Source organism: Heterocephalus glaber, unplaced genomic scaffold, assembly GCF_053883595.1.
Source record: "Heterocephalus glaber isolate CG9 unplaced genomic scaffold, H.glaber_assembly_v1.0 deba00001586, whole genome shotgun sequence".
Classification (NCBI taxonomy): domain Eukaryota; kingdom Metazoa; phylum Chordata; class Mammalia; order Rodentia; family Bathyergidae; genus Heterocephalus; species Heterocephalus glaber.
Window position 1 is genome coordinate 9,539,092 of NW_028258364.1, and position 27,773 is coordinate 9,566,864.

The 27,773-nt window shown below is 40.7% G+C and overlaps 1 long non-coding RNA gene across 1 annotated transcript in view; it reads left to right on the plus strand.

The window, feature by feature from the left end:
- Nucleotides 1-24,782, plus strand: part of LOC147823407 (uncharacterized) — a 45,795-nt gene extending 21,013 nt beyond the window's left edge. Inside the window, exons 2-3 of the long non-coding RNA XR_015443906.1 lie at nucleotides 12,336-12,426; nucleotides 24,580-24,782. This is a non-coding gene — a long non-coding RNA (uncharacterized LOC147823407). The remainder of the gene's footprint in view (nucleotides 1-12,335; nucleotides 12,427-24,579) is intronic.
- Nucleotides 24,783-27,773: the final 2,991 nt, after the last annotated feature.

Here is a 27,773-nt window from a genome sequence, read left to right on the forward strand (position 1 = left end):
CATTTCAGGAAGAATAACACCCTAGACACTGAATTTTCAGGAATCCAGTGTCCTTGACTTCCCATAGGATTCAAAATATCCAGGAGTTTTCAGCCTCTGACTTAATGCTCTTTACGTTTTCTCCTGGTTAGCCTTCTCCAGTAACCTGTTCTTTTCTTTTCTTTTTTTTTTTTTTTGGTATATCCTTTTATTGGTACATTTTAGGTGTACAATATAATAACATTCATCATTGGAAATTTGCACCTTTACATAATCTCTCTTGGTTCTCATTTTTTCCCCTCCCCATGCCCTTCCTTCAACCCCTCCATCCCTCCCTATTTACAAAGACTTTGTTTCCTTTTATTCATTTTCTCATATTCATTCCATTCCCTTCTTTCCTTTCCCCTACCCCTCCCACTTCCCCTTTCCCTTTGCCCCTTTTAACCTGTTCTTTTCTATCAGAATCGGTGAAATTATGCTGTGGTAATATCAGCTTCCAAAGTGGAAATTCCAAGTGGAAATTCTGCTTGGCAGAGTGGCTCTGGGGCTCAATCACCAGACAGTCTGTCACTCAGCGTCAATCAATAGACAGTCTGTCACTCAGCATGTGCTGCTGGGTCACTGCGGGAGGGGAGGAGACCACAGACGATTGTGTACTAACTTTTAACTAAGTCTTCCACTCAGGAGCAACACACATCATATCTGATATTTCATTAGCCCAGGCCAGTCACATGGCCATGTTTGACTTCCAGGGGATGGAGATGTGCAGTCCTGGGAAGACAGGAGATCCAGAAATACCGGGGACCTGTAGAGTACCCACCATCCTTCCTTAGAGGGGTTGGAGAATTGCTGTCTTCAAGTTCGTTTTTTTTTTTTTTTTTTTTTTGTGGTACCGGGGATTGAACTCGGGACTTTGCGCTTTCGAGGCAGGTGATGGAACCACTGAGCCAAATCCCCGGCCCCGTCCATTTCTTTCTTTACCAAAGCAGGGGAATAAATATAAACATTTTCTCCTTTGGAGGTCACAGAAATCAAAAAGCCAAACAAACCCATAATAAAGATGTTATTACATTTTTTTCTATATTATGCAAATGTCAGTTTCTTTCTCCCAAATCAGCCATCAGAAGCAATCACTTGCAATACTTCCTAAATGCTGTCTGTAAATGTATGGTTCATGTTAGTAATTGGATGTGTTTACAGTCGCTTGGCCTGCTCGTGTTTCTGATGCTTCCTGTACCTCACAAAGGGCTGCCCTGTGGCTAAGAGTCCTTCCTCACAGAGTGGAGTTACTTCAGACTCCTCAGCTGTGGGGATCTGATCTTTCTTCCCTGCACTGGAACTGATTAGACTCTGTTTGTCACAGTGTAAGAACCCAGATTCTTAATCATCTTGTGTTCCTCACTCACTCAACAGTTCCTCTCTCCCTAAAAATTACAATTAAAACCATAAGAGTGAGAAGTTTATCCTCAAATGTAGTAAGTTTGGCAGTCAACTCTCTTAATCCAAGTCAATGTCAACAGGCTATTACTATGACATACCAAGTGAGAGCCAACCGTGATATGGTTGAAAAAGTCTTTGCATTCGAATCTGAAGATTGGTTCAAGTCCGAGCTCTTTATTCTCTAGCTGTGTTATCTCGGGAAAACCATTTGGCCTCTCTGAATTGTCACTGGTAAAATTAGGATAATTATATTTACCTTCTAGGATGCAGTTTCCTATTGATAACATGTATCTATAATACCTACCTCTCACAGTTGTGGGGATTTAATCTATTTTGACAAAGATAACTTCTGGGCAAAATATATTTGTGTAAGATGTATGACCCAAGCTGGGATCTTCTTCCCTCCTTTTTTTCTTGCTAATTAAGAGTCATAAATAAAATGGTGATGAGCTGCAGTCTGCCGTCTGTGCTGTAGCTGGAGGGCTGTTTTGACTTTGCCTGACAAATGGCTAACCAGCCGCTCCCACCATGCCCAACTCAAGTGTTCAGCACTGAGAAATCCAGCTACTGCCAACAACATCTTATAAACTTGTCACTATTTACTTACTTGGTGACAGTGTTTTTGCTCAGTGATCATCCCTAAGATTTCACCCGTCAGGGTGTGTCTGTTTCTCTCAAATGACAAAATGTCATTTAAATATAATTCTTTCCCAAATCACATGAAAAGAATAGAGATCTCTAAGGGAGACCTGGTGCCTGTGTAGCTCATACCCACCACAATACAATTGGGATAGGATGTTGTTTTTTCAGAGTAGTAGCTGGACATGCAAGGGGCTTTGTTGAATGGACATAAACCTGCTTTACTATGGTATTGCTAAGACTCCTGGGTAACCTGCTGAGTGGAGAGATCTCACACTAGCTTGGGGGAGCCAAAGGTTACATTTTCAGAAATTTTGGCAGGTGGTTGGTGTCATGTTGGTCTATTGAAATTGGCCATGGTGAGAGTGTTTACACCACGGCAACTAGCAAACACCACCAATCAGGCATTTTCTCCCAGAGGACTGGCTGCAAACATTTACCAGCTCTCTACCATACAGTCTTTGTGCAGCTGTGTCAAATACAGATGTAACTGAGGATGGGAGAAGGGACATACTATTTTAGAAGTGTAAACACAGTCATGGTGGGGGGTAGGGGCAAAGGGAGCTCACTTGATTATGTCCTGCCCTGTGCCAGGGTCTTTGTCAGCCTAGACTGGGATTGGTATATACTGAATCAGGAGGTGACCAGCAAAATTAACAGGGTGGTCCTGCCAAAAGTGTGTTTGTATAAAGGATAGAAAGCCTCCTGGGGCCTGACTGAAAGCTAGTTATGGGAGGGGAGTGAGAATATTTGGGACAGCAAGGTGCTTGTCACTCAGGTCTCAATCTAGGGGCTCGCTGAGACCTATAGAGGTGTGTGTGTGTGTGGGGGGGTTTCTGTGTCAAAACTGAAAAGGCTGCTTTAGGAAAACTATATGGTATTTGATGGTGCTGTTTGGATTTGTCATCTTATTTGTTTCAGGACCTCAGCTGCAGCATTTTGGGGTCAGCAGAGGTTGGCTGACCTGACCCCTGGAGCAAAGTGGGATGCTTTTCAAGAGCACTTTGCAGAGAGCTGAAGAGTGGATAGAGGGCAAAGGCCGGTAGAATGTACTCATGTGATCCCATATGAATCTGAGGCTGGAAGGCAGGGCAAAGTTGGGTGTACATACATTTTCTCTTTATCCTCACAACATCTTCTGAGAAAGCCACTTTATAGGTGAAGAAGCTAAGGATCAGAGGGCTAGAATATCTTGCTTGATACCACACAAAGTAAATGGCAGAGCTGAAGTTCAAACATGGGACCGCTGGACTACAGACCCACCATGGGGCGCCCCTGGAACCCTCCGTCTTCAGTGTTCATCTATCTAGCCTTTCCTTCTGTCTAGCTTTGGGAGAAGAAGTTCTCTTTGCTCCCCAGAGCCAACCTTTCTTCCCCTGCCTGCGAATTCTGCACCTTCCTAATTTGTGTGGGTCTTTTTACGAGGCACCCCTTGCTCTGTGATGCATCTTTAATCTTTCTTCTTTCAGTCTGTGCATTAATCTTTGCCATTAAGCAACAGAAATGAGTGGCTGCTGTGCCTGGCTCAGCCCTCTTTCTCCTTGCTTCTCTTCTGCATTGAGCACCATTCAGAGTCCCCTTTATTCTTGAAACCCTCTGCTTCCCTGATCACATGACTTGTTTTTCTCTTCCCTCTCTGGTTACTCCTCTGGCCACTTCTGGCTCTTCTCCCAGTTCCCAACCCTTAAAATATAGGCATGACTCCAAGAGTCTGGAGTTGACTCTCATCTCCATTTTCAGTCTCTCCCTTCTGTAGTCCTTCATGGCCTCAGCACTCCATGCAGACAATCCCAGATCAATACATCTGCAGGTCTGGACTGGGTCCCAGGGCCAAGAGCAGTTTCTGCCATGTAGTGGGCACTCAGTCAACAAGAGAGCACTGTGACAGCCTGAGGGCATATGCATACTGATTTATTTGAAGGTTGTCCCCTTTAGAGTCTAACCTCCTCAAAGGCAGGAATTGTGCCTTTTCTCCATTTTGATTCCCTGATTCAGAAAAATACATAGTAGCTGTTCAGTAAATGTTTATGAACAGTTGAATTAGTCCAAGCTCGATGACGAGATGGAGCAAAACTGTGGCAGTCCTTACCTCGGAATGTAGACTTTGTTCTGTGTTCAGCGGGCTGGGAGCCACCCAAGGCTTTTTCTCATTTGAGTAACTCAATTGGACCTGAGTCCAGAATGACTCATCCGACTGCAGTCAGCATTCAAAATTTTACACCATCTTTTTCCCTTGTCTCTAATCAGTGGCCCAATCTTGTTGATTTTATTTCAAAATATGACTTTATGGCCTTCATCTCTGTTTTTGTTGTTATTCTCCTGGCAAACTCCCAAGGTCAGCCCTAATTACCTCTTATCTGGATGTCAGCATTGGTCACTCCCCATTCCAGTTGCTGTTTTTCCTTTTTCTATGTGCCACAAGCTTCGGCTCTTCTACTGATGGCTTGCTCTGTTTGGAAAAATAAAGAACAAAGCTGAATTGGTTCTGGGAAAGCCAGGATAAAGAGGGCTAAAGTAACTCTCCATTATCTGCCTTTAATCCCCAGGTGCTTAAAGGCTGCTTTAGGTTTTACTCCTGAGCTGCATGAGTGGCTTTATCCCCTTATTGCTCCTTATAACAAAAGACTAAGATTCGTCTGCACAATAAAGCTACATTGTTGGAGCAGGAAAGTGGACCGTTGGAAAGTTTGTGCTCAGCTATGTTGTTGAAGAGAGATGAAGGAAAAGGAATAATAATCCTTTAGGAAAGGGAGTGCTAGAGAATGGGGAAGTAAAAGAGGAGCTAGAAGGCTTTTGAGATAATACTTTTAGATGGAGGGCAGAAAGTGGAAGAAGGAGAGAAGACAAGAGCAGAGCTTGCGCCATTTATCTTGGCTAATTATGAGTAAATGAGCCTTTTCAGGAAATATTTTCTTACAACTTCGTGAGTCCAGAATTTATCCTAATAAGATAAATGGATGCTTGGGGACCTCTTTGGGGTCTCCTAAGTTAAGGCATTTAGGACAGTGTTGTGCAATGTGCAATCTGCTTTCTGCAAGAGGTTAAGTACAGAAATCTACAGTAAGTCTTTACAAACTTGCTAGCATTGCCCTTTGTTGCAATGATGTGCTAGAGGTGGATGATACTGGCTAAAGGGAATTGATTGAGAGTTTTTCTTCTCATTTCTGAGGCTCAGTAACTCCACATTGGTAGCTCAAAATCAGTCATAATGGAAGATATTTTGTCATGCAAATTGGCAAATGCTACCTTTCAGGACTTTTCCCACTCCAAAGAACTGGGTACTAAACATTGCTGAGCCATCCGAGTATCTAATGAGAAAATACCATTGAACAAGTTGTTTCACTTTTGTGGCAAGTTGCTTGTGCCTGCAGCTGCCTACCAGATATGTACTGTAGGATCATATGTATAGTGTAGATATGTACCTGTTGGCAAAGGGATAGGGGAAACTGGTCCTTCCCCATGGGGAATTTGAAGTGCACTGCTGTAGATCAACTTCAGGGTTTTATAGATCCAACCTTTCCAACAGGTCTTTGTGACAGCCAAGGAGAATAGGCCAATGTTTTAGAAACCTGCTACTCTAGGTTTCAAGTCATTTAAGACAGTGAGGATCAAGGGCATCATAGGAGACTGATGACAGGTCCAGCTAGGGCAGGGAAGTTATATGTGAAAAAGCTGAAAGTGTGTGCATAATTTCCTTAAGGCTTCCATGACAAATCACAGACTGAACAATAGAAGTTTATTTCTCATGGTTCTGGAGGCCAGAAGTTCAAAAGCAAGATGGTGAGTTTGGTTTCTCTGAAGCCTCTCTCCTTGGCTTGCAGATGGGCTACCTTCTTACTGTATCTACACAGGGTCTTTTCTCTGTCACAAGTGCCCCTGTCTCTTCCTCTTCATATATGGAAATAGGTCCCACTGGATTAGGGCCTTACCCTTATAATCTCATTTAACATTTAACAGTATCTCAAATACAGTAACGTTAGAGGTTAGGACTTGAACATGTGAACTTTGGGAGGACACAATTCAGTCATTATTAGTGAGTCAGTGTGTTTTCACTGTTCAGATTCACTCTGCATTCCATTCAAACATCGTGTTATGGATCATGGAAGATTTTGGAGAAGAAGCCCTGCTCTGATATCTAGGTCACTGCTGTGTGGCTTTGGGGCACATTGTTCTTTCTTATCCTGCCTTACTTTATCAGTAGGTAAAATAGGTATACTATAATGATTCCCTTCCTGTCTAGCTATGAGCAATAAGTGAAATCATGTAGGGAAGCTTTTAGCATAGTATGCACACTATTAGTTTACAATGTAGCTCTGTTGCTATGAATTTCATATGCAGTATACTTTTAGGCCCCAAAGGAGGCCTGCATGTGGAGAGCTGATGTTGAGGGTCTTCTGTCTTATTTTTAGGCTTCATCTCCAGTATTTTAGGTAACAAAAGGCCAAGGTTTTTAAGTGTGCAGATTTACACTGAACTTACTAAAACCAACTTTGGGTGGAGAGCCACGATTTTTTGAAGACCCATAATGCCAAAGAGTGCATAGGCATCACCTGTAAACCAAGGCCCCAGTGATCTGGATTGCTGTGAGTAAGCTGTGCCAGGAAAGCACAGATCTGAGAGTTTTGCCCTGGGGGGAGAACCAGCCCATTTGATGGGGCTAATTCCCATTGTGTAAATATATTCTGTAAATGATTATCTGTACATATTTATATCCTCTACTTCTGCAAGATCCATTTAGGTAAATTTATTTGACTTTTACCAACTAGAGAAAGTTTGTGTTATCAGGAAAAATCTGGAGAGGAGGAGGGCAGATGGGGAGAAGTTGGTCTAGAAGTACGAAGTTATAAGTAGTAGGAGGAATAAGTACTGATGTTCTTTTGTACAGTAGGGTGTCTATAGTTAATCAACACTATCTTGTTAATAGCTAGAAAAGAGGTTTTTGAATACTATCACCTCAAATAAAAGATAAATGGAGGAGGTGGTAGAGATGTTAACTACCCTTATTTAATCTTACATAATGTATACATGTATTGAATCATCACATCACACCCCATAAATATGTACAGCTATTGTGTGTCAATAAATAAATCCAAATCATGTAGCCAGATTGTTAGACTTCAAAGACAAATAGGCAATTTTATACACACAGAACCTGATATGTTTGTTTAAAAATCTAATATATTAATTTAAAGACAAAAAACCCCACAAAAAATAAATTTCTGAGGTGAAATATAAATCATATTATAGCTGGTTCACTTTTCTCTTGGATAATTCAAGTTTTCTTGACCACAATAAAAGATGCATAGACTTTTGTTGCATCAGACTTGCCAGCATATTATGTCCTTTCCTGTCTGGCACTGATGTTTGATCCTCACCCACTGCAAGATAGACCTTCATACACTTTGGAGATTCTCACTTCTCCTGGAGGTCCTTCCACTTTCCAGCCATGTCCAACCTCATCAATGGCCACTGCTCCTTTAGTTCCTACCTGGAGTCCCATCTCTCTGACCTAGTCTTCCCTGAGTATTTATATTTGGAGAAAAGTGTCCCCAACTAAATCACTCTAGCATTCTCATTCTGTATTGTTAATCTTCCAATTAACCTTGTCCAGCTTTGCAGTGCCTTTTCGGCCATCACCTTAAAAGCACATATTGCATAATTTTATGGCTTGTCTACTAGCTAAACTGTAGGTACCTTGTGAAATGGACCACATCTAACTCTGCTTGACACTTCTCCCCCATTCTTATTAATTAGCTATGTGCCTTTTATAGAGTAGGAATTCAATAAATATCATGGGGTTGATCTGCTTTTTCCTTTTTTTCCTGAAATAATTAAGGTCATTATACATTTGTAAGTGTGTAGAGTCAAATTCATAGCAGTGAGAACTGAGGCTATTTCTTTTTTTTTTTATTGTGACTATCAGGCATAATTCTCTAGTAAGTGCCACTGGAATGTAATTTGTGTCATTGTTTTAGTAAATTATGATGCTTTTAAAATCTGAATCTGGCATAAAAGAAACCTGGGTTCAAGTTCTGATTTGTATGGTTTCCAGCTGTCTGAACTTGGATTTTATTTAATTTCTTTGTGATAGTTAATTTGAGGTGTCAACTTGGGTTAAAGGAGTGGGTTACAGGATACCTAGACAGCTGGTTAAGCATGATTTCAGGGTGTGTTTGTGAAGATTTTTCCAGAAAAGAATGACATTTGAATCAATGCACTGAGTACGAAAGATTTACCCTCTTCCAGCATGGGTTGGCACCATCCAATTGGTTGAGAGCCCAAGTTGAATAAAAACACAGAGGAAAGGTGATTTGCTCTCTCTTTTGGAGCTTCTCCAGCCTTGAACATCAGAAGTTCTCCAGCCTTCAGGCTCTGGGACTGTACCAGTAGTCTTGATCCTTTGGCTCTTGGATTTGGACTGAGAATTGTGCAACTGGCTCCCCTGGTTCTGAGGTCCTTAGGCTTGGACTGAGCCACACCACTGACTTTCCTGCTTTTCCAGCTTATAGGTGGTGTATCCTGGGACTTCTCAGCCTCCGTAACTACCAACACGAACCATAAATCCCATATCTATCTATCTATCTATCTATCTATCTATCTATCTATCTATCTATCTATCTATCTCTATCTATCTATCTATCATCTACCTATCAATCATATATTCTACTGGTTCTGTTTCTCTGGAGAACCCTAGTGTACTCTCAGAAGCTCAGTTTCTTCACATGGGAGTAGTAATAACACCTTAGATGGGAGTAGTAATAACACTTTATCTTACACAATAGTGACAGAGGAGAAATAGTAGCACTCAATGAATATTAGATTTTTATCGTTAATATTATGTGACACCAAGACAAAAATGTACAAACCTCGGCAAGGGATTTAGCTCAGTGGTTCCGCCCCCTGCCTTGCAAGTGCAAGGTCCCAAGTTCGATTCCCGGTACCAAAAAAAAAAAAGCATAAACCTCAACCATGGATATCAGTTTCCCACTTGTCTGAACCAAGAACAACTAAAAAACCGAGAAAGACATGCACTCTACTGAAGAATATTTTTCCCTTGGGGAAAGACTATTATGAAAACTCCTGAAGGAACTTTTCCATCTATAAAAAATTGACTTCTAACCCACCTTTAGCCTTAAGTTGTCATCACCTCCCCAAATCTCAGTTCCCTTTATGAAGCTCAAGGCACTTTTAATACCTACAAAGCACTACATTTTGAGGTTTGGTGTTTGGAACCAGCCAGGTTACACAAGTACAACATTAACTGGAGAAAAGTCAGCATGACATTTGGACAATCAGTCTGAAATTAATCATGCAATAAAGTCAACATTATATTCAGTGTTGTCACAGCAAAACAATGTTAGTGAAAGAAAAGGAGGGGAATAAAAAAGCAAAAATCCTGATAGTCTTTTTACAAGGACTGGCGAAAGAGCTCAGGGGAGAGTACTCCTGCTGGGCCAGTGGGAAGGCAGAAAGAGGAGACAGCACAATCCTGTGCTTCTCCAGGTCAGCCTCCAAAAAGGCACAAAGTGGTTTGTCAGCTCTGTTGCATGTTCTAGCAATTTAGACATACATCCCAAGGTATCCTGCAATATTAAAGTCCATTTATATACTCTATAAAGTTCCCCCTGTGTGTCCTGAGAGGCACATTCATGGCTGGGATGTAGTTGCAGGTTGATTCCTTTGTGAATTCTGTGGAGCTGACAGGGCTGGAACCCACAGCCGAGCCTGATGAGGTGAAAGCCTGTGCTAGCCAAGGGGCTGAGGCACCTAAGTATAAGTAATATTAATCTGCTCTCACCCGAGTGGTGCAAAATTATTAAGGCTGCTTCCTGAAGAAACTTCTGACATAGTACCTAATGAAAATTTCAGAGGCCATTAGTTATTAGTTGCTGCCCCGCTGTTCTGAAGTGCCACGTATTTCTCTACCTGTTATCCAACAGCATGTGTCTTGAGGGGAAGGCCACCACCGCCCAAGGAGCACATCAGCACTTATTTGTGCTGAGAGGATCACAGAGTGAGTGGACAGCAGCTAATCGCAAACACCTCAGGCTGTGGCGGGCTGTCTGTGGTGGAGGGGAGGCAAAGAGGCGAGCCATGGTGCAGGTCTGTGGGAAAAAGACAGGCCTGGCGTACACTGTGAGTAATGTGGTAACCCAACTCTCCTGACCCTGTGGGTCTGAGAGCTGTTCTTAATAAGAAGTAGTCTTAATAAGAGGTAGCTCTTTTTAAGAAAGCAGACGGGATCTTGGTGAAAACAAATGCATTTTGGGTTATTTCTGTAATCATTCCAGAAAGTCAAGCTCAGTTTGGCATTTATTGATATAAGTGTTCATTTTGGATGCCTGCAGAGGTTGTGTCTTTCTGTCTTGTGTGATTCTTATTGCAGCCTTTTCTTGGAGTCTGTATGGCTTCTCCTCCCTTGCTCATGTCTAGTCATCATCAAAAGGCTTTGGGCAAGTTTATCTTTTGGAGCCTCCATTCTCTTGGAGTCTGCCCCTGTGGTGTCCCCATGTTCTAACTTGTTTTCTCTTTGCTACTCTCCTTGCCCATTCTCTGTCCAGTCCTGGCCCTCTGCACCTCATGCCTGGACCTCTACCGTCTCCCTCCTCCTCTCTTGCCCTCTTGACCTTCTCACTCGGAGCACAGCAGTAGGACCAGCTAACACCGTTTAAGGGGTACCTTTTCTGTGCCAAGCCCTGGGGTTACTGTGCGTCCTCTGCTATTTCTAATGTTTGCAATAACCCTGGAAATGGAATTACTGCTTCCATTGTACAGCTTGGGAGACTCCGAAAAGCAACAGTGTGCCCAAGGTCATGCTAGCTAATGAGGAACAAGCTAGAATTAAAACCCATGGCAGATGGACCTCACAGTTTATGCTATTTCCTAATCGCACTGTTTTTTCTGCTCAGAAAACTTCGGCAGTTCCCATTGCCTAGCATGTCAAGTCCAGGCTCTTTATGCTGGCACCCAAGGCCTCTGAGATGTAGTCTACTGGGCTTCCTGGCTTTCCCCTCCATCCCTGTCACACATTCTGCTCTTCAGCCCAAAACACAAATAAACATTTTTATTTACACCATGCTTTCTTTCCTAAGTGCTTTTATCCATGCGATTTCTCCTGCCAGGAGTAGGAGACTCTGTCACTCCTTCCTCAGTATAAGTAAATGTTGGCCAAGAAAACATTGAACAGACTTGGGGTACAGATCCATTTATTTTCTAGTTCACAAAGGGTGTATCAGAGCTTTATTAAATAATCTAAAATATCCTTTCAATAATGTTTTTCTTTAATATCTTTTTAAAAGACATTTAAAGTGAATACAAAAGCAATTAAATGATTAATTGCTGCAGCCCAATTCTGTGGCCCACAGCCTCTGTGGATGCTATCTAACTGATTAAGCTCCCCAAGTCTCTGTCTGATTGAGGAAGGCAGTGACGGAAACCGGGCGGCCTATCACATGACTGATTCTTGCTGTCAGGAGCCATCATTTTCTAACTGCAAGCTTTCATTTTCAAAGCCTTGGCATGATTTCAGGGGCTGTAAACCCTCCTGTGAGTAAGTGAGCAGTAAGAACTGGCAGTTTTTCAATCTCAAGTCTCTGGCTTTAAACCTCCGTTTAGCTGTGATTTTTTTTTTTTTTAATTTCCGTAAGTCGGACATTCTTTTTGGCGAATACTTTTTTGATAAATAAAATAAGGTGGAGGTGAATTTGACTGAGACAGATATGAGTTGGTCTGGGTTAGAACTGACCCTTGGAAAAAAGTTTTATCAACCCCAACATTAGTTCCACAGTCAGAGTAGGCAGCAAGAGAGGAGTGAGTGAACATATTGGGTACCTGGTGGCACCCCTCCCCCATACAGCCATAGACTCAGGGTTGGGGCAGTGAGAATACACCTGAAGTTATGAATCCACTGGTGGTGATACTCACAGTACCAGTATGGACAGGATTTATCTTGTCGATGTGGGCAAGGTCAGGGAACATCTCCAAGGTCTGACTTTGAGGGAGCAGTGTGAAGGATAGCTGGGAAGGATCCTTGAAAAGATTTCTTTCCTCCTTGCAAAACTTAATTGATTACAATTTAATGCAGAATTAACTTCTCGGTGCATTATTAACTGGACCATACAGTTAATATTATTTACATTAATATTTATAGGTGATCTGAAAATAAAACTGTGCATATAATATGAAGGACTTTCTCAAAGATTTGTTCCTGCTTGTAGTTTTATTTTGAAATTTGTATACCATATGTTTCATTACCTTCTTTTCATTTTCTCTTTTAGGTTTCAAAACAAATTCTCAGGAGGAGGAAAGAGGAGGGGACCAACAGTGCATACCACCAGAATGTTACAGTTGTCAATATCATGAAAGCAGGTTGTAACTTCATACTTAAGTTTTGATCATTTTTTTTTTTTACTTGTTTGGGTTTTGGAGATCTTCTACATCTTTATCTGTAGCAAATAATTATTGACCAGAAACTGTCTTTAGAGTACCATCTTGAGAAATTGCTGTAAGGAATTTATATGAATTTGCAGATGACATGATACTCTATATAGAAGACCGAAAGAACTCCACCAAAAGTCTTCTAGACTTCATAATCAAATTCAGTAAAGTAGCTGGATACAAGGTCAACACACAGAAATCAACAGCTTTTCTCTACACAAACAACAGCCTCACTGAGACAGAAATAGGGCAAACAGTTCCTTTCACAATAGCATCCAAAAAACTGAAATACCTAGGAATCAACCTAACCAAAAAAATCAAAGACCTCTTCTCTGAAAACTATAGCACTCTGAAAAGCAAGATTGAAGATGATATTAGAAAATGGAAAGACATCCCTTGCTCCTGGTTAGGAAGGATCAACATAGTGAAAATGGCCATACTTCCAAAACTGCTATATAGATTCAATGCAATCCTGATTGAAATCCCAGCAGTATACTTCATGGACTTTGAGAAAACCATCCAAAAATTCATTTGGAACAAGAAGAGACCCAGAATAGCAAAAGCAATTCTAGGTAACAGAGACATGGCAGGGGGTATCACAATCCCCAACTTAAACTATACTACAAAGCTACTGTGATAAAAATAGCATGGTACTGGGGAAGAAACAGACCTGAGGACCAGTGGAATAGATTAGAAGATGTACAAACAACTCCAGACATACTCAGACACCTCATCTTTGACAAAGGAGCCAAACACCCTCACTGGAGGAAAGATAGCCTCTTTAATAAATGGTGCTGGAAAAATTGGATTTCACCTTGCCAAAGACTAAAACTAGACCTATATCTCTCACCATGCACTAAACTAAAATCGAAATGGATTAAAGATCTAAATACTAAAGCAGAAACCCTAAACTGGCTCGAAGAGAGTTTAGGAAGAACTCTTGAAGTCATTGGTGTAGGAAAAGATTTTATGAACAAAACCTCAGTTGCCCATGAACTAGCACAAACAATCAACAAGTGGGATCTCTTCTTACTAAAAATCTTCTGCACAGCAAGAGAAACCACCAACAGTGTGAAGAGACAACCCACAGTGTGGGAAAAAATTTTCACCAGCTGTCCCTCAGTCAAAGGTCTACTAAAGACCCAATCCAAAAATGGGCATCTGAAATGAACAGACATTTCTCAGACAAACAAGTAAAAGCAGCAAATAAACATATGAAAAAATGTTCAACATCACTGATCATTGGAGAGATGCAGATAAACACAATGCTGAGATTCCACCTCACCCCAGAAAGAATGGCTGCTATCAAGAAATCAACCAATAACAAATACTGGCAGGGTTGTGGGGAGAAAGAAACCCTTCTTCATTATTGGTGGGAGTGCAGACTGGTGCAACCACTGTGGAAATCAGTATGGAGATGCCTCAAAGAACAAGACTGGGAGTCCCATTTGACCCAGCTATTTCCCTTCTGGGTATCTTCCCAAAAGAAATAAAAGAATCATACCACAGTGATATATGTGCTCCCATGTTCATAGCAGCACAATTTGTAATAGCTAAAACTTGGAAACAGCCCAAATGTCCATCAACTGGAGACTGGATAAAGGAAATGTGGTTTTTTAATAAAATGGAGTACTACTCAGCCAAAAAATTGAGAAATTAGGAATTTATATAAAAATTTATATTCCTTTTTATTTAGATTATTTAAATTCCTCATTTAAGAAAAAACAGCTTATCATTGGTTTATGGAGCTCATTTAGAAAACAGTTGCAGACAGGTACAAATGATAGCTTACATTTATGGAGCACTGACTACTTCTCAAGTACTGTTCGAAGTGAGTCATATAATATTAGCTCATTTAATCTCCTCAACAACTATCAAGGATAGGTACAATTATCCTTATTTTATAGATAAGGAAACCGAGGCAAAAGGAGGTGAAGTAATTTATCTATATTCACATAGCTAGGAAGTTGTGAAGCCATGGTTTGAACCTGAGTAATTTGAATTCAGAATAAAAAATAAGGTAAGGCCAGGAGCAGTGCCACGTGCTTGTAACTCTAGCTACTAGTGAGATTGAAACAGGAGAGGGCCATGTTTGAGGTTAGCCTGGGCCATTTAGTGAGGTCCTGTCTCAAAACAAAAGATGAAAAAAAAGGCTGGGGACGTAGTTCAGTGTGAGGCCCTCAGTTCAAGGCCCAGGACCCCTCTTCCCAAAGTAAATGCAGAACAAAACTCATTTTACTCTTTCAGAGTATCCTAAATGTGAATTCTAAGTGGCAGTTGGTGTGGAATTGGAAGGAACAGAGGAGGAATTGTTTAGAGAGAGATGGCGAAAGAGGGAAAATGAAGAGCAAAGTGGCTGAAACTTCTGGAGTGGATCTGAGATGAGAATTCCAGCGGGGCAGGTGTGCCACAATTCTTTGTGTGGTGCTTGCCCTGCCTCGGGCGGTACCGACAGGCAGTCAGCAAGTGTGGCTGGTGACTGATTTCTTTCTCTTGTTGCCCTGGTGTCCTGCTCCTCATGCTGAGACAAGACAGCACTGGCTCCGGCTCCCTCTGAGCCCCCGGCCACCGGAAGCACACCACCCTTCTAGCCGTGCAGTCCGCTTTCCATCCGCAGAGCCAGAACAGGGTCCTTTCTTTTCAGATCTCTTTCCACCTCCCCAACACACCACTGTCCTTGGTCTAAACCCAAGGGGCCAGCTAGGTTTGGGAAATCAGAATCTTTCAGATTTGGAAAGGTCAAATGATATATATTACAGATATAATATTTCTAATGGCCTGAGTCAGTACACTGTAAACAAATACATTCACATTTCTACTAAAAAATGTGTAGGCATCGTCATGGGAACTATACAGAGCTTCATGTCCAAAAGATCAGGTTTTGCCACCAAAGGAATCTCTGTACTAAATACATGAAAACATTTTGATTGTGGGCTTTGGGGAATTTTTGAACTGAGGATAAGGGATTGTGAATATCATCACCAATTCCTTCCACTCTAACTAAGGGCAGGAGCTGGAATATGCAGACAAAGCCTTCCTACATTTCCTGTGCTGGCTGGAAAAGGGTCTGATTTGGGCTGAGTCTTAAGAACCGTAGTTCCAATTTCATTCCAAATTTTAGTGGGGAAAGTAGACAGGAAAGAGTCAGTATCTGCACTCTTCATTCCCTGTAGGTTTGGTGAGCAGAAGTAATAAAGAAAATACAAACTCAGGAAAAAAAGATTTGACTTTGTTGTTGTTGTTGGAAAGACCTATTTAGAGTGCTTAGGAAGGCCTTTACCCTGCTACCCTTGGGAGTTTCTTAGTTTAGCTTGGAGAACCACAGATTAAGTACAATATGGAGAGGATTATTAAAAATAACCTGTGAAAATGCATTATTCCAAAGATTTAGCAGCTAATTTTCTGTTGCCTTTACTTCTTACATTATTTTTTCCAGTATATAACCTTTTAAAATTTTATGTCATACTCTCAAATTTCTTCTGGGTTTCATGACTAATCTCTTTATTTGTGTTTACCCTGGTGAAGCCTATAGAAAGAAAATCATAAATTAATGGCACATGTTTATAGCTATAAACAGGGGACAGATTCAGAAATATACAAACATGCCTAGTAACCTATTTCCTAGAATTGCAATGCTCAACTCCCTATTAACCTTAGATTTACAAGTCTAATCAAACACTTCAGTCTGTTTCCATTGAAAAGCTGTGCACTGTGTATAATCTTTCACTTGACCTAAATCTGTAGTAAAGCTTGCAAAATAAACTCCTTTGTAGAGCCAGGCACTCTGCTGGATGAACCCGGTGTCTCCTTTTAGGGCACTGAGCTACCATTTTGTGCATTGCAAGATTTAGTTTGCCAAGGGAGAGTCCAAGGTACCTTATGTACAAGAGGGCAGAGGTGTCTGCTGACTGCAGTGAGTGTGCTGTGCTAGGTCACTCACCCTTTGTCCCCAGGTTTCCCTTGGAAATAGTGTGTGATTTGGGAAAGTAATAGTAGCAAACATTTATCTACCACCTCTCTGGGTCAGTCAAGCATTCTTCTAAGGCCTCTCCTCTATGAACCCATTTTATCTTCTTAACAAATGGGGAGGAGCTATTATCATCACTAACAGTTGACAAAACCCAATAGAAAAGTTAAGTAAATTGCCCAGTGAGCCTCAGTGGGTGAAGGGGGAGGAGGACTGTGAACCTGGAAGTCCTTCTCCAGGCTGCATCCACATGACCACAAAGTTACCCTGCTTTCTGGGGTGCTGTGTGGCCCATTGTAAGACTTGGCTCAGTGACATGGTCCTTTCCATTTAGGTTTTAGAATGTACTGGTACCCAGTGGTCTTCAAACCATAGAACTCTGAGAATCCCTGAGGGTTTTGAGAATGAAAGGCAAAGGGGGCTTGGGACTTCCACACCCACCTCAGCCAGAGCAAGTCAGCATTTTAAGTGTTAGTTGTTAGCACTAAGATTTTATTTGAATAAGGAGTGCTGCAGTTCACAAGAATCTTGAAAACCAAAGCTGTAATCATTTGAACCAGTTAGCTTGCACACCAATTGCAAAGAGAAATGGGCTGTAGAAACCCTGAGCCCAATGCTGTGTGTTACTATAATAGTTTTTCTTAGTATAACAAAAGCCATAGATCTGAAGTCCATGTTGATTTTGGCAATTACATTTCAGGATAAACTAGAGGTTCCTGTGTGGCTGAGGCTATATGGCCAAGAGACCAGATCAAGAGCTGTTGAGATGGCACTGGTAGGCAGAAACTACAACCTCATCCTATATATGGTCTGATCCAGGGTGAAGGGAGGGATAATGAGGCAAAAAAGGCCATGTGATGAAAGAAAGTGGTGAACAGAGCCAGGATAGGTGGTGAAACAAGGTGCTGAAAACAGGAATGAGGGAAGTAGAGGAAAAACCAACAGAGGGAGGCAAAAGGGAAAACCAGGATGGAAAATGGTGGACCACAGAGGACCCAGGAATAGCGACCCTTGAGGCTTTATGTGGGCAAAGTTCAGAAGAATGAAAGGCCAGGGTGTAATATTTCAAATAAAGATTATGATGTTGGTAGAGCAGGTAAAGCAGAGAATTAGCACAGAGCTTTTACTAAGTTCCTTTCATGCCCTTGATTAGGTAGAGGCAAAACCAGTTGGGCAAACTCTGCACAAAGATGCTGCCTCCTGGGTTACTTTTGGCCTGGAGGGCTGGTGTGGCTCTGCACTCATCAACTTTTATAAAGCAAATGCTCTGATGCTAGGTGTTACCAGATAACGGTATTCTCTCATTTGCCCTCTCTATGTGTCCATTTCTTCATTGCTTAATTGATAATGTGGGATTCTTAGGTGAGCTTCAGGGGGTTCATGAATCCTCTGAAATTATACTACAATTATCTATGTACATTTCTGTTTCCCTTGGTGGACTTTGAGCAACCTGAAGGGTGAAGCGAGTTGGAACTAGAAAAAGAAATCAGTGTGTGCATTGAGCTACAATTTATCCATCCATTCACTCAATGCTTACCATATCAAACATGTTTACAAATGATTATTAGGCACACAGAAAAGAGAGACGTCAAAATCAGCAAACAGCAAAATGATAACAATAATAATAATTACAATGTACTGGGATAGAGTGAATGAATGAGGGGGGCCACCTAATGTAGCATGGAAAACTGGGTTACCTTCCCTAATAGGAAACACAAGCTGCTTCTAGAAGGTATAGGGGAGCCACGGTTCAGCAGGAGCCAAGGAGAAGCACATTCTAGGAACAGAAGGGATGAGAGATAGCACAGCATGTTGTTTAGAATGATGACCATGAAGGGAATCCCTGAAGGCTGGGATAAATAAGGCTGGCTGATACCAGACCTCTGAAACCATACTAGGAATTTAGGTGTTATCCCCAAAGCCATGGGGGCCATTAGAAGATTGAGAGTGGGGAGTGGCATGATGGAATTTCTATTTTGGAAGAATCACGCTGCCGGCAATGTGAAGGATGCAATGAGAAGGGGCCAGAGTGTGGGTAGGGGACAATTTCAGAAGGTTTGCTTCTACCACAGTTGAGGTTGAGAACCTTACTGCCATGCTGTTAGCTACTGCTCAGGCTACCATCTCAGCAACTGGAGCTCTTATTCTAATTACTGTGGCTTTTGCTACTATCCTACCACCCCAACCTTCACAGGGACAGGAAGGGAGCACCAGGACCATCTAAGACCAGGAGCAAGGAGAAGGCCACTGAGAACATGAGGAATGAATGAGCAGAAGCTGTGAGAGTCTTGAGGAAGGAAGGGTAACCCAAGAGGAGTATCAGGAGGGAGGAATCCTCTAAAAACCAAGAACAGGCAGGGAGGACTCACAAAGGATGGGGAGAAGTGAAGGAAGAGAACTCGGAGTGTTTATACTGGGGTGAAGGCGAGTTTGCTCTCCAAGTGCCTAACTACACACTGTGGTTTGAGTGAGCAACACCAGTGGAGAGCAGAGGAGGAAAGGTGAATGTCTGATTTTCAGACTGACATCAAGTCTTTGAAAGTTCAAGAAACACTTCAACTCTTGGCCAGTGGCATGGTCAGTAATGGTGCCTTGTGTTGAGGCTGAGGACCCTAGAGCTTTCACCATAGAGACAATAAAACACAAGCAAAGATATTCCTGCATCATAATCCAGACGTGTACTGAGTCATATCCGATGCTTTCAGACACTGCCTTGTACTCTGGAGCTAGCAGAAACAGAAAACGAAATTCGCCTTTCAGCTGTCTTCATGTGTATTTTTGTTTCCTCCTCAGGTCCTCTGGTACAGCCCAGCCATAGCACATGCTCAGTGGCACATGGGGTGACCCACACTTGTCTCAGTAGCTGGAGGGCAGTTAAGGACAGCTGTGTCCACCCCTTCTGTGTTTGGCAGGTATACATGGAAGGAGATGAGCACTGGCACTCCAACCTCTTCCATGATTTGAAGTGTCAAAGCATTTTGGAAATCAGCTCTTAGTGCTAAAATCTCCCAAGAAGCTCTAGTTGGCTCAACAGTGACAAGGAGTCACCTCCTAGCCACCCAGGGTGACAGTCTTCTAAAACCCACCAGCAGAGCTACTGTCAGTGACGAATAAGATCGAGGAAAAACTGGTTTCTACTATTTTCTTATTCTTTGTCAGAGATACAAGATTTGTCTGCATCTTTTCTTCTTCTCATTTTTTTTTTTGCAGCTATTAAAATATTTTTCCAGGGGCCAGGGATTTAGCTCAGTGGTTCCTCTGCGTGCCTCACAAGTGCAAGGTCCCAAGTTTGATCCCCAATACCAAAAAAAAAAAAAATATTTTTCCACTTCCTATGAGGAGCTGTGACTAAAGGGTATCCATGAAATTCAGAAAAGTTTTCCTGTAAAATGCAGGCATTTACAAGACCTAGGTAACAAACGCATTCCCTAGCATCTGGTAATTGTAAAGGAAACAATCCCAGCATCAGAGAAATCTTTCTCAATGTTTTCTGAATTGCCATTTGTCAGTTGAGAGTAAGGCATTTGCCTGAAGAATTTTCAAGTAAGCCTTGCTTGCACTGATTATCTTTAATAAATCTGGGGGTGACCATAGCAAAAGACAGGGCTACCTGGACCAGGTTACCAGATGAGCATGCTTCTTGCCAGAAATGTGAGCTGCATCAGACATGGGTCCTCAGAGGAGTCACCCAGGTGATGGTTGATGTCACGGGAGCAGAGAGGATGGGTCCCCACTGAACACTGTCCAAATTTCAGATTTCTGAATAAAATAAATAAATGGGCTTTAAAAAATTGTTAATTGACCAATAATAATTATGAATATGTTCAATCCCTCGAACCGAAAAAAAATAATTATGAATACTTATGGTGTACAATGTGATGTTCCAATATATGTCCACATTAGGATATTATTAAATCCAGCTAATCACCATATCCATCATCTGACATATTTATCATTTTCTTGGTGAAGTCAACATTGAAAATCTTTCTTAGCAATTTTTAGGTACACAATATGTTTTTACTAGATAGTCAATGTTCTGTACAACTGATCTTGGGAAGTATTCTTCATAACTAGAACTTACCCTCTGACCAACATCCAGTTCCTTCCACCACAGCCCCTACTAACTACCATTTAATGCCTTATCTTCGTAAGTCCCAATTTTAAAGATAGCACATACAAGGAAATGGCACAGGACTTGTATTTCTGTGCCTGAGCTATTCACTTGGCATAATATCCCCAGGTTCATCCATGTTGTTGCAAGTGACAGAATTCTCCTCCTTTTAAGGCTGAGTATTCCATTGTGTATATAAAGCATATTTTCTATTGGTGGATTCTAAGGGTGAGTCCATGTGCTGCCCCTTGTGAATGGTGTTGCACTGAACCTGAGGGTACAGATTTGTCTTTGAATTACTGGCTACAAGTCCTTTGGATGTATACCCAGAGTGAGATCACTGGATCATAGAACAGTTCAAGTGTTAATTTTTTGAGGAACCTCTGTACTGTTTATAATTGTTGTTTATTAAAGCCATGAAGTTGGGGGTTGTTATATAGCAATATATAATCAGAACATCTGATTTCTAGGATATCCTACACCTAGTTTTCTTTCTGCTTCATGTTCACTTTTTAAAAATTTCTTTTAATATTTCCTACTTATTTGTCTTCTTTTTCACTTACTATGCAAAAATTTAGCCATAAATGCCAAAGATTAAAACTAGATGCCTATCTTTCACCATGCAGTAAACTAAAATCAAAGTGGATTAAAGATCTAAATATTAAAACAGAAACACTAAATTTGCTGGGAAGACAAGTTAGGTAGAACTCTCGAAGACATAGGTATAGGAAAGGACTTTATGAACAAAACCTCAGTAACATGGGAACTAGCACTAAGAATCTACAACTGGGATCTCATCTTATTAAGAAGCTTCTGCAGGGTGGGAGTTTTAGCTCAGTGGTGCCGCCACCTGTCACAAAAGCGCAAGGTCCCGAGTTCAATCCCTGGTACCAAAAAAAAAAAAAAAAAAAGCTTCTACACTGCGAGAGAGACCACCAACAGAGCTAAGAGACAACCTACAATGTGGGAAAAAATTTTTACCAGCTGTTCCTCAGACAGAGGTCTACTATCTAGAATATATAAAGAACTAAAAAAAAAAAATCAGACTTCTCAAATATAAAGACCCAATTCAAAAATGGGCATCTGAAATGAACAGACATTTCCCAGACAAAGAAGTAAAAGCAGCAAATAAACATACAAAAAATGTTCAACATCACTGATCATTGGAGAGATGCAGATAAACACAATGCTGAGATTCCACCTCACCCCAGAAAGAATGGCTGCTATCATGAAATCAACCAATAACAAATGCTGGCAGGGTTGTGGGGAGAAAGAAACCCTTCTTCATTATTGGTGGGAGTGCAGACTGGTGCAACCACTGTGGAAATCAGTATGGAAATACCTCAAAGAACTAAGACTGGAAGTCCCATTTGACCCAGCTATTCCCCTTCTGGGTATCTTCCCAAAAGAATTAAAAGAATCATACCACAGTGATATATGTGCACCCGTGTTTATAGTGGCACAGTTTCTAATAGTTAAAACTTGGAAACAGCCAATTTCCCATCAACTGGAGACTGGATAAAGAAGGTTTTTTTTGTTTGTTTGTTTGTTTTTAATAAAATGGAGTACTACTCAGCCATAAAGAATGAGAAACTAGAGACATTTATAGCTAAGTGGATGCACATTGAGGCCATACTCTTAAGTGAAATAAATAGGACACACGTGTGTAAATACCGAATAGTTTCTGATATGAAAAACTAAAAATGTAAATAAGAATCAAAATGTATAATTGATACTGTGAAATAGGAGGAAAATGTCTAAAGGAATAGGGGAAGTGGGAGCAGAAAGGGAAAGGAAAGAAGGGAAAAGAAAATATGAGAAAAGAAAAAACATGGAAACAAAGTCTTTGTAAATAGGGAAGGGTGGAGGGATTGAAGGGAGGGCAGGGGAATGGGGAAAAAATAAGAACAAAGATACATCATGTACAGGTACAAGATCTCAATAAGGAATGTAACTATACTGTATACCTAAAATGTACCAATACACCAAATGAAAAAAAAATTTAGCCATACACAAAATAGCAAAGTCTAATGAAATTCCAAATGTCTGTTACCCAGCTTCAATATTTATCTACTCAGAGACAATTTCACCTCATCTGTGCCCCTGCCTGCTTTCCAACTCCTACTGTTTTTAAACAAATTCCTAGCCTTTCTTTTCTACATTATATTCCCCTGCTGATTTCATCTGGACTAATAACTAAATATTATTCATAGCCGAAGACTCTGAAATTTATTAACTGCACTAGCATTGTGACTCACAGTTTGAATTCTTGTACTTACATGCCTGGATTCGAATTATGGCTCTTTCATAAATTACCTTTGTGACCTCACAGAAATTACTTGACTTTTCTATGCCCCAGTTTCCCACTTGGTGAAATGAGAAATAACAATATTTCCTACTACCTCTCAGTGTTGTTCTGAGGAGTAAATGAGTTACAATTTTAAATGCTTACAGTAGTGTGCACATACACAATGGTTGGATTTATTATTAGATCCCCAGGCCAGACCACTTGCCTGAACCCCAGGATTATATATCCAACTTCCTTGGCATTCTCACTTCCATGTCAGCTAGACACCTCAAGCTTTATTGTTCTAAAACCAAATTCCTAGTCTCCTTCTCAGTTAATGGCATCTTTTCCATTTCTTAGCCTCAAATGCCACGATGTCATCCTTGACTGGTCTCTTACTGTCATTTCTCACATCAAGTCCTGTTGGCTCAGCATTGTAAGTAGACTCATTCACCATTACAGCTTTGCCTGCAGTGCTGCGGCAGCTTCTGTCTGCCTGCCCCCACCTCGGTCCCCGTGCTCTAACACCCACCAGTCCACTCTCAATATGACAGAGGGGTCTTTTCAAAGACTTGGGTCAGATAGTGCCACTCCTCTGTTCAAAGCCCTCCAGTGCTTCCCCTATGATTCAAAGTGAACACAAAGTCCCTACTCCCTGACCACATCCTCACCTGTCCTCACTTACTTTGTTCCCACTTTGCTGATCTTTTTCTGTCCCTTGAGCATGTGGGGAGGGCTCCCATTGTAGATCTTGTAAAGATTGTAAAGTCAGCCATCCTCCTCCTGAAATTCCCTCTGTTCAGGTCCTCATGGCTGAACCTTCCCTTGTTTTGACCTTTTTCTTTTCATTGCAGTACTGTGGTTTGAAGCCAAGACCTTCCCATTGAGCTACATCCCACTCATTTAATTTTTTATTTTGAATCAAGTTCTCTCTAAATCACAAAGTTGCCCAAACTGGGATCAAACTTGTGATCCTTCTGCTTCAGCCTCCCCAGTAGCTGAATACAGGAAATACAGATGTGCACCACACCTCGCCCCTCATGTTGGCTTTAATGTGAACTTGTTATTTAAGGAGTATTCTGCCAAAGAGCCAGCTTGAGTCCTGGACAATCATCCCAACCCCATCTTCAACACTCTCAATCCTCCTTACTCTGCTCCACATTTTCTTTGTTCTTTGGTGTTCATCAACTTCTAACAAACCTCACAATGTGCTTACTTATTTCATATGCTATTTACCTCCCTCTCCTAAATTTTTTTTTTTCCCTCTCCTATATTTTTAAGTGTCACGAAGCCCTCTCTGCTTTGTTCACTGAAGCCCTGGCACAGTACCTAGAAAAATAGATGATATAGACAGATACTGTATTTCCATGAAAATAAGACCTAACTGGAAAATAAGCCCTAGCACAATTTTTCAGGATGCTCATAATATAAGCTCTATCATTTAGTGCATCCATTGCAACACATGACATACATTGAATTATAAAATAATAATATTTTGTATAATTAAATATAAATAAAAAGTATTGCTGACATTAATACTAGAAAGAAATCAGAATATAAATTATAATTAGGTATTTGTAAATACTCAAGCAGGGATTTTGGATGAGAGGTACACACCTATGTAAACTGATGAACTGGAGACTTATTTCTGAATGTGTGCACCTGATAATGAATGGACATGGTTGTATGTAATATTCAGTACATTATGTGTTGTAACAGTGCACTATGAGCAGTCTACATGGACAAGAAGTGCTCATTTAAGGACAGCTCTATTTCTGGACATGAGAGATTGGAGCCAGTGATTCTACAGGAAATGGAGTAGCAAGAAATTCAGGCTGGAATTCACGATGATGTTGCAGAAGATGACATGACTGTATTTGAAAAGGTAGATTTTTTTACACAAATAAATGATTAAATGTAGATTGTTGTACATGAATAAATGTAGATTTTTTGCATGAAAAAATAAGACATTCCCTGAAAATAAGCCCTAATGAATCTTTGGGAGCAAAATTAATATAAGACCTGTTCCTATTGCAGAGGAAAAATGGTAGATCTGTGTTTTAGGAAGATTACTCAAGAAACAACATAAGAGGAGAGAGGAGAATGGAGGCTCCTGAGTCCTGTGCAATGATCCTTGCAAGAAGTGAGAACTTGAGGTAGAAAAGGGGTGAGAAAGAGATGTTCAGAAGTAGAAATTTATGAGAGTCTGTTTAAGGGGGAGAGAGAGAGAGAAAGGGAGAGATAGAGGGAGAGAGAGAAACATCAGTGAGGTTATATAGAGCAAGTTTTTAAAAATACAAGTTACTTTAGATGTGTCAGATGTGAAGAGATCACATTGAAAGAGTATATAATAAAATATAGGCCTGGAAAAATGAGTCTTTACAGCTAAGCACTTAATTTTAAAAATTATATTTCAATTATTTTATGTGAATAGTCTTATCTATTTAGATTCCCCTCATGTTTCTTCTGCTCACAATGATGGACTTTGACAGATAGTTCTGACTGATAGGCTGAAGCATATTTTAAAAACACAAGAAAACCCTAGTTAACCACCTGTCCTCTACTCCCCAATATTTGCTGAAATCACAGCTATGATACGCAGTGAGATGATCCTTGAATACAATTTTCTCTTCTTCCAGAGTAACAGAATTTTAGCTGGACACACGGTCACTCAGCTAGAAACTATTATTTTCCAGGCACCCTTACTCTCAGATCAGGCCAAATCACTGAAGTCAGGCCAAGTAATGGTAGTTCAAGCAATGTGAGCTGGTTCTAGAGCTTGACCTTGGAACAGCTGGATTATACTTCCATTCAGACTGGTCCCTTGCCCCTGGAGTGACACAGGGCATGCTTGTGACCTAGCCTTACCATACAGATGAAGTGAAATGGCTTAGGAGGTTGATGGTAGAGAAATAAATTGAAAGAAACCTGTGTCCTTAAATGCTCTGGTGGAGGACAGATACCCTGGCAGAATAGAATTGCCTACTGTTATTTGGGAGAGAGATGTCTGTCTTTAAACTTCTCTATTTTAGAGGCTGCCTGTGTCAAAAGCTTAGACTGCATTCTGACTGAAACAAGAGATAAACTCAGTTGTCTTTGTTTCTTAGTGTTCCGGGTTATTAAAAGGAAAGATGAATATGTTGAATTGAGACATTCTTAAAACATTAATACGAGAAACTCAAAGTATAAATAAAGAACAAACCACCCCCCAAAATGAGACCGATAATAGAAAACAGGGAGATAGGACTTTTGCAAAAGGGAAGGGGACCAAAAAGTGGAAGGAAGAAGGAGAGAGAAAGGGAGAAAAAAGAATTCAGGTGTGTTACGTACATGTTCCAACTCCCCGTGATGATGTAATCATTATGTAGTAAGCATGTACTAATAAAGTTAATACTATGATTCTTCCGATTTTGCTCTTTGTGTTGGTGAGTACTTATTCTGTAAATGTAAGAGGAAATCACAGAATCAAAAAATAGCAGGGGCTGGGGATTTAGCTCAGTGGTGCCGTGCCTGTCTCACAAGCACAATGTCCTGAGTTCGATCCCCAGTACCAAAAAAAAAAAAAAAAGGCAGCATTTAGGCATGTGGACATTTAAGTAGGTTAACACTTTGGTGTTCATGAACAGTTATTGATTTGACACAGACATCTAATACTTTTAATATTTACCCCTTAGTGTGCCATTCTTTCTTTATAGTTTTAATATAGTCTCTTTAATCTTTGCAAACATTCTTATTTTATAGCCTATTCTGGATTATTTTACTATCTTCACCATTTTTTTTTATCTTCGCTATTTGGGGATATGAACCTCTCCTGTTTGTTGTGTCTGTGACCCACTTTTTCTCAAAGCAAGTTATTTCTGCAGGCAGTTTATTTTTTTATTTTTTAATTTTTTTTCTTAAATTCTTTTATTGGTACATTTTAGGTATACATTTACATTTATCATTGGTATCTTGTACCTTTACATGATGTATCTTGGTTCTTATTTTTTCCCCTTTCCCCTGCCCTCCCTTCACTCCCTCCACCCTTCCCTATTTACAAAGACTTTGTTTCCATTTTTTCCTTTACTCATATTTCTTCCTTTCCCTTCTTTCCTTTCCCCTACCTCTCCCACTCCCCCTTCCCCTTTGTACCTTTTCTTCCTATTTCGCATTATTAATTATTCATTTTTTTGGTTAAATTCTTTTATTGGTACATTGTAGGTATACAACACAATTACATTTCTCATTGGGAACTTGTACCTTTACAAAATTCATCTTGGTTCTTATTTTATCCCCATTTCTAGCCCACCCTTCCCTATTTATAAAGACTTTATTTCCATTTTTTCCATTTCTCAGCATTTTTCCTTTCCCTTCTTTCCTTTCCCCTGCCCCTCCCACTACCCCTACCCCTTTGGACCTTTTCTTCCTATTTTGCATTATCGATTATTCATTCTAATCATTGGTACATTTTAGGTATACAATATAATGACATTCATCATTGGAAATTTGCACCTTTACATAGTCTCTCTTGGTTCTTATTTTTCACCCTTGCCCAGCCCTCCCTTCAACCCCTCCATTCCTCCCTATTTACAAAGATTTTGTTCCTATTTTTCCATTTTCTCACATTAATCCCATTCCCTTCTATCCTTTCCCCTAGCCCTCCCACTTCCTTCCCCTTTGCCCTTTTTCTTCCTATTTCACATTCATTTTAATCCTTATTTACACTTTCAGTTTCTCACACTAGAGACACTATTTGGTATTTACACATGTGTGTCCTATTTATTTCACTTCAAAGTATGTCCTCAATGTGCATCCATTTAGCCATAAATGTCTCTAGTATGTCATTCGTTATGGGTGAGTAGTACTCCATTTTATAAAAAAAACACACACCTTCTTTATCCAGTCTCCAGTTGATGGGCACTTGGGCTGTTTCC